We start from the raw sequence: 10064 nt of genomic DNA on the forward strand, positions 1-10064 counted from the left end.
AACGTGACACTCCGATCCACTACTATCCTGGTGTCGGAACGTGACACTCCGATCCACTACTATCCTGGTGTCGGAACGTGACACCCGATCCATTACCCTCAATCTTTTAGTTCATCAAGCCTTCTTTTATACCAAGGCATCATCATTAACAAAGTGAATTTAAGGTTTAAGATTCACAGCCTCATCTTTACAACCCACTACAATTACATAATCACATCATGCAAGCATACAATTTAGCATATAGAAGACTTTACAATACTATCCAATACATATCATTCGCTATTAAGAGTTTACTATGAAATAGCATAAACCATAACCTACCTCCACCGAAGAATTGAAGTCAAGTAACTACTTCTCCAATGCCTTTCCTTTCCTTATTGTCTCCGAACCTTTCCAATCTATCAAGTATATATATGCACAATTTGTAAGTTAACGAGTCTATAAACACTCAATTTAGTCTATGTTTAGCCTAGACCTAAAAATTCACCTAATTATATAATCAATTTTCCAAAATTCAAACCTAGGGTAGATCTTAATTCCTCCCATTAACATCACTTTAAGGGTATTCATATATATTATATCATTACACTAATATTTAATTAACTATCTCAATATGCTAAAATTTATTTTATAATATGATAGCTAAAAAAAAATAATGATAAACATTCAAATCCTAAAGCAACTGATTACGAAATCAGTAGCGATACTTCATGAAACCTAAACTATAACTGATCCTTATGTGGCATAATGCACAACCTCAAACTGCACTAACATAATCTATTCCTCAATTTCAACAGTACACTACTAATATTATATAATTGATATATGATGATTTCTTACCATTAGTATACACCTCAATCTTAAATTTTCTTTTTTATTATAATTTTATTACATTCTGCCATAACTAAATAGCACTAAGTTATAAGCAATTGGTTGAAATTACATGCAATTATTATTACAGTATAATAATATGCATTCCTCTCACCAATCAATATGTATAGCATAATTTAAAGTTCGTCGCCTCTTACCTGAAGGTAGTCGTTTTGTGATGCCGAGCGCCTACTTTCTCTTTCTTTCTCCTACTGATTTTTCTAGTACCCTAATTATTATATTTGCTTGATATAAAAATAGTAAAAGTGCTCCACTATTAGTTTTAATATTATTTTCTCTAACCACTAACTAAATAAATTATTAAAACTATCCCACCAATTTCATAATTATAATTATGAAATAGTTCAAAATACCCATTTAGAATCTAACGAAAAATATTTTATGAAACACAAGGCTTTAACTCTCAAANACCCCACCAATTTCATAATTATAATTATGAAATAGTTCAAAATACCCATTTAGAATCTAACTAAAAATATTTTATGAAACACAAGGCTTTAACTCTCAAAACGACCAAATGGGTCGTTACAGTTTGAGATGTCATGTTGATGGTGAGGTTAAATCTATGATGATGGCAGAGGCTAACTAAGCAAGGTGGTAATAAGATTTTAGAATAAATTATGATTGGAATGCAACTATATAATAAGGATTGTTGGTTAAACAATCATTGTATGGTAATAAGGACTTGTGAGTATCTAAGGTTGTGGATTTCTAGTATTTGGTGAGTGACGTGATTTTATGAATTTTTTTAAAGAGATGCGGGGACACCGCTCGAATAAAACTTAAAGGAATAGAGTCATAATGAAAAAGAAGTATGAGATGAAGTATAGCGTTCGGAAAGAGGTAAGAACAAGAATAATTATTTTGATTGCAAGGGCTAAAAATATGTATTAAAGGGTTGAAAATTGGATCAAGAGACATGTGGTTCTATCTGTTTTCCTATAGTTATGGTGATAGGGTTACATTATTTCATATTAGTTAAAAATTGCTTGATTAGATTTGAGAAAGAAACCTACACACGTTCAGCTCGAGTGTGATGAAAAGATCTTTTGTGGATTTGATTCTATAATAAGTATGGTTTAATTAATTTTTTAGCGAAGGATACGATAAGGTCGATGGAGAGGCGATTAATGATAAGTCAAGATACATAAACTCGTAAAAATATCCAATTTATGAGCTAATGTTGATAGATAATGGAATTGTGGTACATGATTGGGAAAAAACATCAAGTTTTTCATGATGAGTTTATATTTGTGATAATATGTTTTGTCTAGGTATGGATTAGTAAGGTAAGAAATGATTGATCACATTGATTATTGAGCTTTTGAAAGGACTTTTGCATAATTTGAGTAAATTTGGTTACTTTTTATTTACATAGAACTAAGGAAATGTTTCACTTGAAGTATTAGTTTAGAGTATAAGGAGAAATTTCATGGGTTGTTGGTCAAAAGAATAAGACTGGTAAGCAGGTTAGCGAAGGGAACAAGAATTTGGTATATAAACGAGTTAAAGATGTTTGAATTTTGCGTCATGGAAAGAATTTAAGAGAGGTGAAAGAAGAATACCTCTCATATAGACCCAAGGTTTGAAGTTGAATGTTGTATAAATTTTCACTTATGAGTTCAAACATGACTATGGATATGAATTTGTTCGGTATAGACTTACTAGGATTTTATCATCTGCTTTTATAAGGATTGAGTTTTGGTTTGGGTTACAAATAATGATGTGTAAAAGATTCTATGTGGTTATGTCGAGTTAGATTGTTCGAAATAGGATAGCTAACTTATGGATGTTAAACAGTGTGGACTTATAGTTCTATAAGGTTAATGAGAATTTTGAAGCTATTGAAATTACTTTATTGATGGGACGATATAGGCTGTCATGATGTGTCACGTAGGCATTAAAAGGTGAGTAGAGTTTTTGTGCTTATAGTATATGTTTATTAGAATGATTAGGGATTTCTCTGAGTTTTAGCATATGGTATGTGAAGGTTTGGAATGGTAGTTGGAATACTGTATGTGAAAGACTGAGTGAAGTTGATATTGTGCGTGATTCAATATCTCAATGAAATTGTTCAATCAATTTTAAAATTTCTGTTATCAGCCTTGGGTGGGATCCATATTTATCATGAAATACTTGCATGAAAAGAGGGAGAGACATAGTTTGGAACTTTTGAAGGCGATAATGTATTTTCTAAGAAGACTTTGATACTAGTGACGGTTTGAAAGTAAAGTTGATGGCTTGTGTGGTTATGATGTTCTGTTAGTATTAAGAATGTTTCATATATGAGTTGTTTGGAGCATGTGGAGTTTGATAAATGGGACCAGATTGATGGATTGTAGGTAGCTAAAAATCAAAGAGATGGAGTCAACCGAATGTAAATATTGTATATGGGAATTTTGGAAGAAGTATTTAGTGTCATTCAACCTTGATTCCATATATTCTTATGTGACCACCTTCCTCGTACTAAACACTATTTAGAGTATGATTCATTGATTATATTACGCGTGTTTTCACATCTATGGGTGGATTCTTAGTGGTGGATCGGGTGTACCGATCCTGTGATTGTACTCTTGGTAGGGTGACATCCTTGGACAGACTTGGCAATTTCAGTGATGATAGATTTGGTGTTGGCTGAGATAGTTAAAGTATACAAGTCATTTTACACGCACAATCTTGCTTATGAGAACTTATGTAAGAGTTACTATGAAGAGTGCAATTGTCTAATAGTGTTGTTAGAGGCTCTGCATTTTGAATTGTCTTGCTTTTTGGGGGGTTACTCGATCACTTTCTTCTTTGCATTAGATGATATTGATTATCCTTGATGAGTACAATATGTTTAAAGATCATATTTTTATAACTTCTCGAACAAAAATAGAATTGTGAAAAGGAAATCTTAATAAATTTTGTGATAGTGTGTATATTATGAGTGTTTAATGATTGATGAAGAGTCACTTTTGGTTAGCCGGTATCGATTCAAAATGCTATCTAAATTATGCCATAAAAGATTCGTCATAATGGTTGTATTACGGTCCAATAGTTTCCACTTTAGATTGAGTTCTTGGGTTAAAATATGACTTAATAATCACTCTTGATTTGTAGATATTTTAAAGTTTTATTCGAAAGTTCAGTTTTCAGTGATTGATCTTGATGAAATGGTCTTATGGAGGAACTCACTTTGAGCGATAATCATTGACTCTGAAAATTATACCTCAGGTGTTTGGTAGTGTCAATTGTTATTAGTTCTTCTTCTTTATGTTTGAGGACAAACATGATTTTTAGTGGTGGATGATGTAATGACCCGCTAGGACATTCTGAAAACTAGTTATGTCTCTTTAATAAAGGTCCCTTTCCGTAAAATTTTAATTGGAATTTTGAATTGCTTGTTTAACTATGGTTATTTAATTTGTGAATATAATTTTAATAATTTATTTAATATTCTATACTATTTGACCCATGTTTTAAAAGTATGTTAGTAGGGTTTAATAATTTTAGACTAAACAATATAAGAAGAAAACAAAACTTGGGAAAACAGAAGCGGCGACAATCACCTTGGCAAATTCAAAATTACCGGCCAAATTCCAAGGCAATCCAAACATAATCTTGTATTGTATATATGAATGAATAGTCTCATATTATTATTATAATAATAAAGTTGGCTTTGAAAGAAAAAGAAAAGAAATTGGATTTGAATAACCTATGCTAACATTTTTTTGGTGGAAAATTGTTAATGGCTATTAATTGCATGATGATTGAGCAATGATTGACCTTTTTAGTATTATAATTAGGAATTAGGAATGGAATATGCAGTAATGAAATTGTTAGTCGATTGAGTTATGCAGTCAATATGTGTACGACAATTTAAGGTTGAGTTGAAAAATATTATTATTAATAATAATAAAATTAAATAAAACCTAAGAGCATCTAACTTATGCATGAAAAATAATATGCTAATAATAGCAAATGATTAGCAATGATTAAACAATCACTGCGAGGGATAACTTCAACTAAGTTTTATGTGATAGTATGCAGATTTTAATGGTTTTAATATTATTTTTCGTGGTTTAAAAATTGTTGGATCTTCCTTATCGCTAAGATAGTATTAAGTAAGTTTCATTCTATTCATATATCTAGTTAAATATCTAGTCAAATAGTATTGTATGAAGATCATTAGATTTATGATATTCAGAGAAATTGAAACTTAGTCCTGGACTTGAAATTTGTAGAAAATTTAAAGGGTTGACATGTTTATTAACAATTGACCTCAAGATTTAAGAAGTTGATTATAAATTTGGGTGATTTTTTATGGGTCTAGGTTAGACATATAGACATATGAGTGTTGTTAGTTTCAAAATCATATGGTCATTATTAATATAAATAGATTGCTTGGGTTGGAAGCACAACAAAAAGGAAAGACTCAAGTCTCGAAAGGATTGTTCGAATTTTGAGGCAAGTGGATTTCTAAACTCTTGCTAAGTGTATGGAATGCGTGTATTTCCTAGTGGTATGTGTTTGGGAGTAATGAGATTTTGAAGGGTTGACTTGTCCACCTTGATTAAATTTAACGATAAAAGGGGATAATAAAAGACAATATGATTGTTTGTTTGTATGTAATGTGTTGAGAATGATACGAGTACCAATTTTATAATGGGAAGATTTATTACAATAGAATGTGGATTATAATGCAAGAATGCAAAAACATATGGGCATTAACTAATATATTGTTGATTTTCATTTATTATGTGTGATTGTGTTCTTTACTGAACCGTATAATTGTGATAATTGAGGTGATTTTATGTCATAGCAACATAGGTATTATTGAGATGTTGCATCATCTCTTTTATTTGATATCATATTGTGCACATGAATGAAATGAGATTGGATTTGAGTAAAGGTCTAACACGTGGAGATCGTCCGTGTTGAGATCGAGTTATGATTATTCGGGAATGTGGAGATCGTTCGTGCGATAGAAAAGTTATGATTATGATTTGGGCACATGGAGATCGTCAGTCCGAAATTTGTTTGATTTATGATAATGCGTTGAGATCGTTCGCACAGACATGTGGAGATTGTCCATATCGGTATATGGACCTCACGAGTCCCCCATGGGTCATGAACTCTCGATGTATTTCCGAGGAGTATCATGTATATACGGTTGAGAAAAAAATTGGTATTCTGAGGCATATCACTTCATGGTGTCATATTGCATTGCATCCCATGACATTCTTCATTCTTGATGATTATGTGTTTTATTGGTTGTTGGGAAGTACTTGATATTTGATTACCTCTAATTGACGAACTTGATCTTATATGTTGCTTATATTGTGAGTGCCTTTTTGTGAAAGTTGTGATTGTTAAATATTGAGTTTGTAGTTGAGGATGTGTAATTTGTTAAAATGATTTTGATGAGCTGGATGCTGTGAAAATTGTGAACTGTTAGGTTGGGCTGATTTTTATGCAGTTTGTAGTTGTGGAGGTTCGGTTGGTGTGTGAGGAGTACTCGTATTTTATCCCCTTAGATTGTGTTTAGAAGTTTTTGCTGGGTACGTGTGGTTAGTTCTCACCCGTTTCTACTACGATTGTTTTGTAGGTTATTAGCCCGGACTTTGTGATATTTCTCTTCTCCTTGTCTGAGGCTTCTTGGAGATTTGTGAGGTAGTTGTTTGACATCTCAGTGAATTTTCTTTCTCGTTAGTTATGACCTTGTTCTATTCTAAAAACATGTTCATTTGAGACTAGCGTTTCTTTTGAATCAATTGTAATACTTTAGAGGCTTATATACGTGACAACCAGATATTGGGGGTGTTTTGAATTGATTCTGAAATTTCCGCATTTTATTGTAATGGTTGAGTTTTAGGATGACTTGTCTTGGTGGGATACGATGAGTGCCATCACGTCCATTTTTTGGGTCGTGAAAAAAATATCGGCGCAATGCACGGATACATATTCTAGTAAAATGGAACGGAGGGTGTATTACTTTTCTTTTCAGTCGGTTTCCACAAATTAATAATTTTTTTCTTCTTCTTTTTTGTAACTCTATAATTTCAACTTGTTTAGATGACATGTTTAAAACCATAAAATTGGGAATTCTGGTACAAATTGAAATCAATGGAATATATATTTTTCTATTTTTTATTAAGTAAACAGATTAACTTTATCCCTTTTAATTACACAGGAAGATTTATCAAGAATATTTCAATTCCATGAGCACACTTTCTCTTAGTATCATGGAGGTCTTAGGGATGAGTGTACGCGCACAGAAGGACCACTTCAAATATTTTTTCAAAGACAATGAATCCAATGAAAATCAACTACTATTCGCCATGTCAAAATCCAGAGCTCACATCAGGAACATGGCCTCATTATGACAAAATCATTAACCATTCTCCACAAGATTGTGTTAGCGGACTTCAAGTTTTTGTGGATAACGAATGGAATTCCATCAATCCAAATTACAATTCTTTTGTGGTAACGTAGGTGACACATTTATGGTAAGAAAATTTACACAATTGAACTATATAATAAGCTTATGTACTCCATTTAAGTCATAAAAACAAAGACAATTAGACAAATAATACATATTCATAACACAAATAATATAAGAGCCTTTTCACATGATGTGCAATAATATACATGATGAGGGCTTAGGACGTATGTACAACATGAATATAATGTCTTTCGGATATCATGTGGTGCTAAAACATATTTGGTGTTTTACTTTTTGCAGGCGCTACCAAATGGAATATTCAAAAGTTTCTTGCATAGAGCAGTGGTAAACAACTATATTCCTAGGAAATCACTTGTTTTCTTTCTTACTCAAGACAACGATAAGGTGGTGAGGTAATCAACTCAACCAGCAGAAACAAGATAATGAGACTGGCAAGGTCACAACAAAATGAAAGATAATGAAAAAGACCAACAACACAAACTTAACTAATGAGAACTAGCAAACTGACAATGTTGCAAATAAAATTATAAATACGATAAGTCGACAAGGCTATAAATGAAAACATAGAAGATTACCAAAGTATATCCGCAAGTCTCTACAAATACTACAACTTATCTGGTTGGAAAAAGTTCCCAAAGATACCATAAATATATAGAAAACTCAAGTATGCAAAATCGACAGACAACCAATAGCTCATGTCACACCCCAAAAATTTTTGGGCTAAGACTCGAACCACCCTTCGCTGTGAGTAAGATTTTACCGAGAAATTTAAAATTTCTTAAGTGTTATGATCAATACATGTAGCACCTTGAGTTACAAATATAACTAATTGGAAATAGTAAAATCATAAATTTTGCAAGTTATGGTTAAGTTAGGAGTTTTGGGTCAATTTCAAACGATCAAAACTCTTATTACAGAATGATTTAGGTAGGCTACCACATAACCAAAGGAAGTTCTTTAACTTGTCTTTCCAATGCCACTGAGTTTTTAATTTTGTGCTCTTCGTAAAACATTATGACTGATTGACGCTCAAACGTGGCATCAAATCCACGTGGCTCCATGTTACGCAGCCAATACGAACCTCATTGTCTACTGAAATTATTATTTGGACTCCCAACTAGTTTTATTTATTCACAGGTATTTTAGTCCTAAAAACACTTAGGATGTATGTAAATTTCCCTTAACATATAGAAAAATCAGTTTTCATAAATCAAATTCACTCATCCACTCCAAAAATTCTACGACCAAGGAATTCAAGAAACGCTAGGGCTAGGGTTCTTTTTCCAAGATTTTCCTTTAATTTCTTCAAAATGGTTCTTTCAGGTAAGTAAGCTTCCATAGTGTTGGTTTTGTTCACCCACACACACATAATGTTTACTTCAGCGAAACTCGTTCTACAAAGTTGAAAATCTAATGCTCTTGAATTGCGTCCTTGGAATTGGATTTCATTCTTGAATTAGGATGGAATCGTTGAGCTCTTAAGAAATTATGTAAATTTTGGAGTCGTTTATGAGTAGATTCTTGTTTACATGTGTTGTGTATCTGAATCTAATGCGAAATTGAGTAAAATAATCAAATCTAGGCGAATTAAGGTTAGAAAACGAGGAGAAAAAGTCTTTACAGAAGAAGGTATTCAAACTTTTTCCTTAAATGTGATAATTCTCTCTACGTTGCAAACTCCAGTGTGTGAAAAAAATATTTTGACAAAACTATTGGGTTATAAAGGTGTGAATCGAAAATAAAGAGTTGCGAGTTATATGAAAGGTTGCGATTTTCTGAAAATTTTGACTTTTATAAAAAGGTGACGACCTTTCCAAAAGATTGTGACTTTTCCAAAGGTTTGTGACTTCTCCAGTAAGGCACAATAAGAACTTTTCACACTACCCTTTGTTTTCTATAAATTGAGGGACCTCCTCATTTTAAAGAGACAAATTTTATGAAATTCTTCTACTACTACTAAATCTAGTATTCTAAGTGTACTTTACTGTCGTTGACTGGCTCGCTGACACCAACGTTTTGGTTATCAATACACTGGTGATTAAGATCGTTCTATCCCGGGAGGACATATTCCAAATCAAACCTCGGATACTTGAGGGGAATAATTTCCTTAAGGGGACACTCTGCATTCAGTGTGCTCGATCTTCTTTCTGTTTTTCCAGATTCTGGTATGTCTTATACTTTTTAGATTTGTGAATTAAGTTTTCTTCTTCTGTTCTTCACTGATTCATTATACTTTTGTAACTTCGTGTTTTTGCAAAGTTTGTTGGAATCAGTAAGATTTTTTAAACATAGTGTCACGACCCAAAACGAGCCGCGAGTGGCACCCACACTTATCTTACTAGGTGAGCGAACCAACAATCTAAACCCCAACGTTTACCAGTATATAAATCTTGAATAGTAAATAAAATGTGGAAGATTCAAACTCATTAACGAAATCAATTAAATAATTTCTAAAATATAATCCTTATCATCCCCAAGATCTGGAAGTCATCACATCAAGAACATCTATCCTCAAATTTCTAATTCTAAGAGTATTTAAGAAACTAAAATAAGTAAAACGATGGTCCATGTCCGAACTTCAAGACATCAAGACGTGAATAAGAGAATCCAGTCCGAGCTAGGAACAATAGCTCACCCTGAAATCTGACGTGCTGAAGACTGGCTAGAGTTGCGGACGAGTCGAAGTCACTGGTGCACTTGCTGCACTCCACAAAACAACAAGAAG

At 32.6% G+C, this 10064-nt stretch overlaps 1 pseudogene; it reads left to right on the forward strand.

Annotated features, from left to right (window-relative positions):
- LOC114074042 overlaps positions 1–10064 on the forward strand; it is a 121964-nt pseudogene that overhangs the window by 95337 nt on the left and 16563 nt on the right.

This window comes from Solanum pennellii, chromosome 9 (assembly GCF_001406875.1).
Source record: "Solanum pennellii chromosome 9, SPENNV200".
NCBI lineage: Eukaryota > Viridiplantae > Streptophyta > Magnoliopsida > Solanales > Solanaceae > Solanum > Solanum pennellii.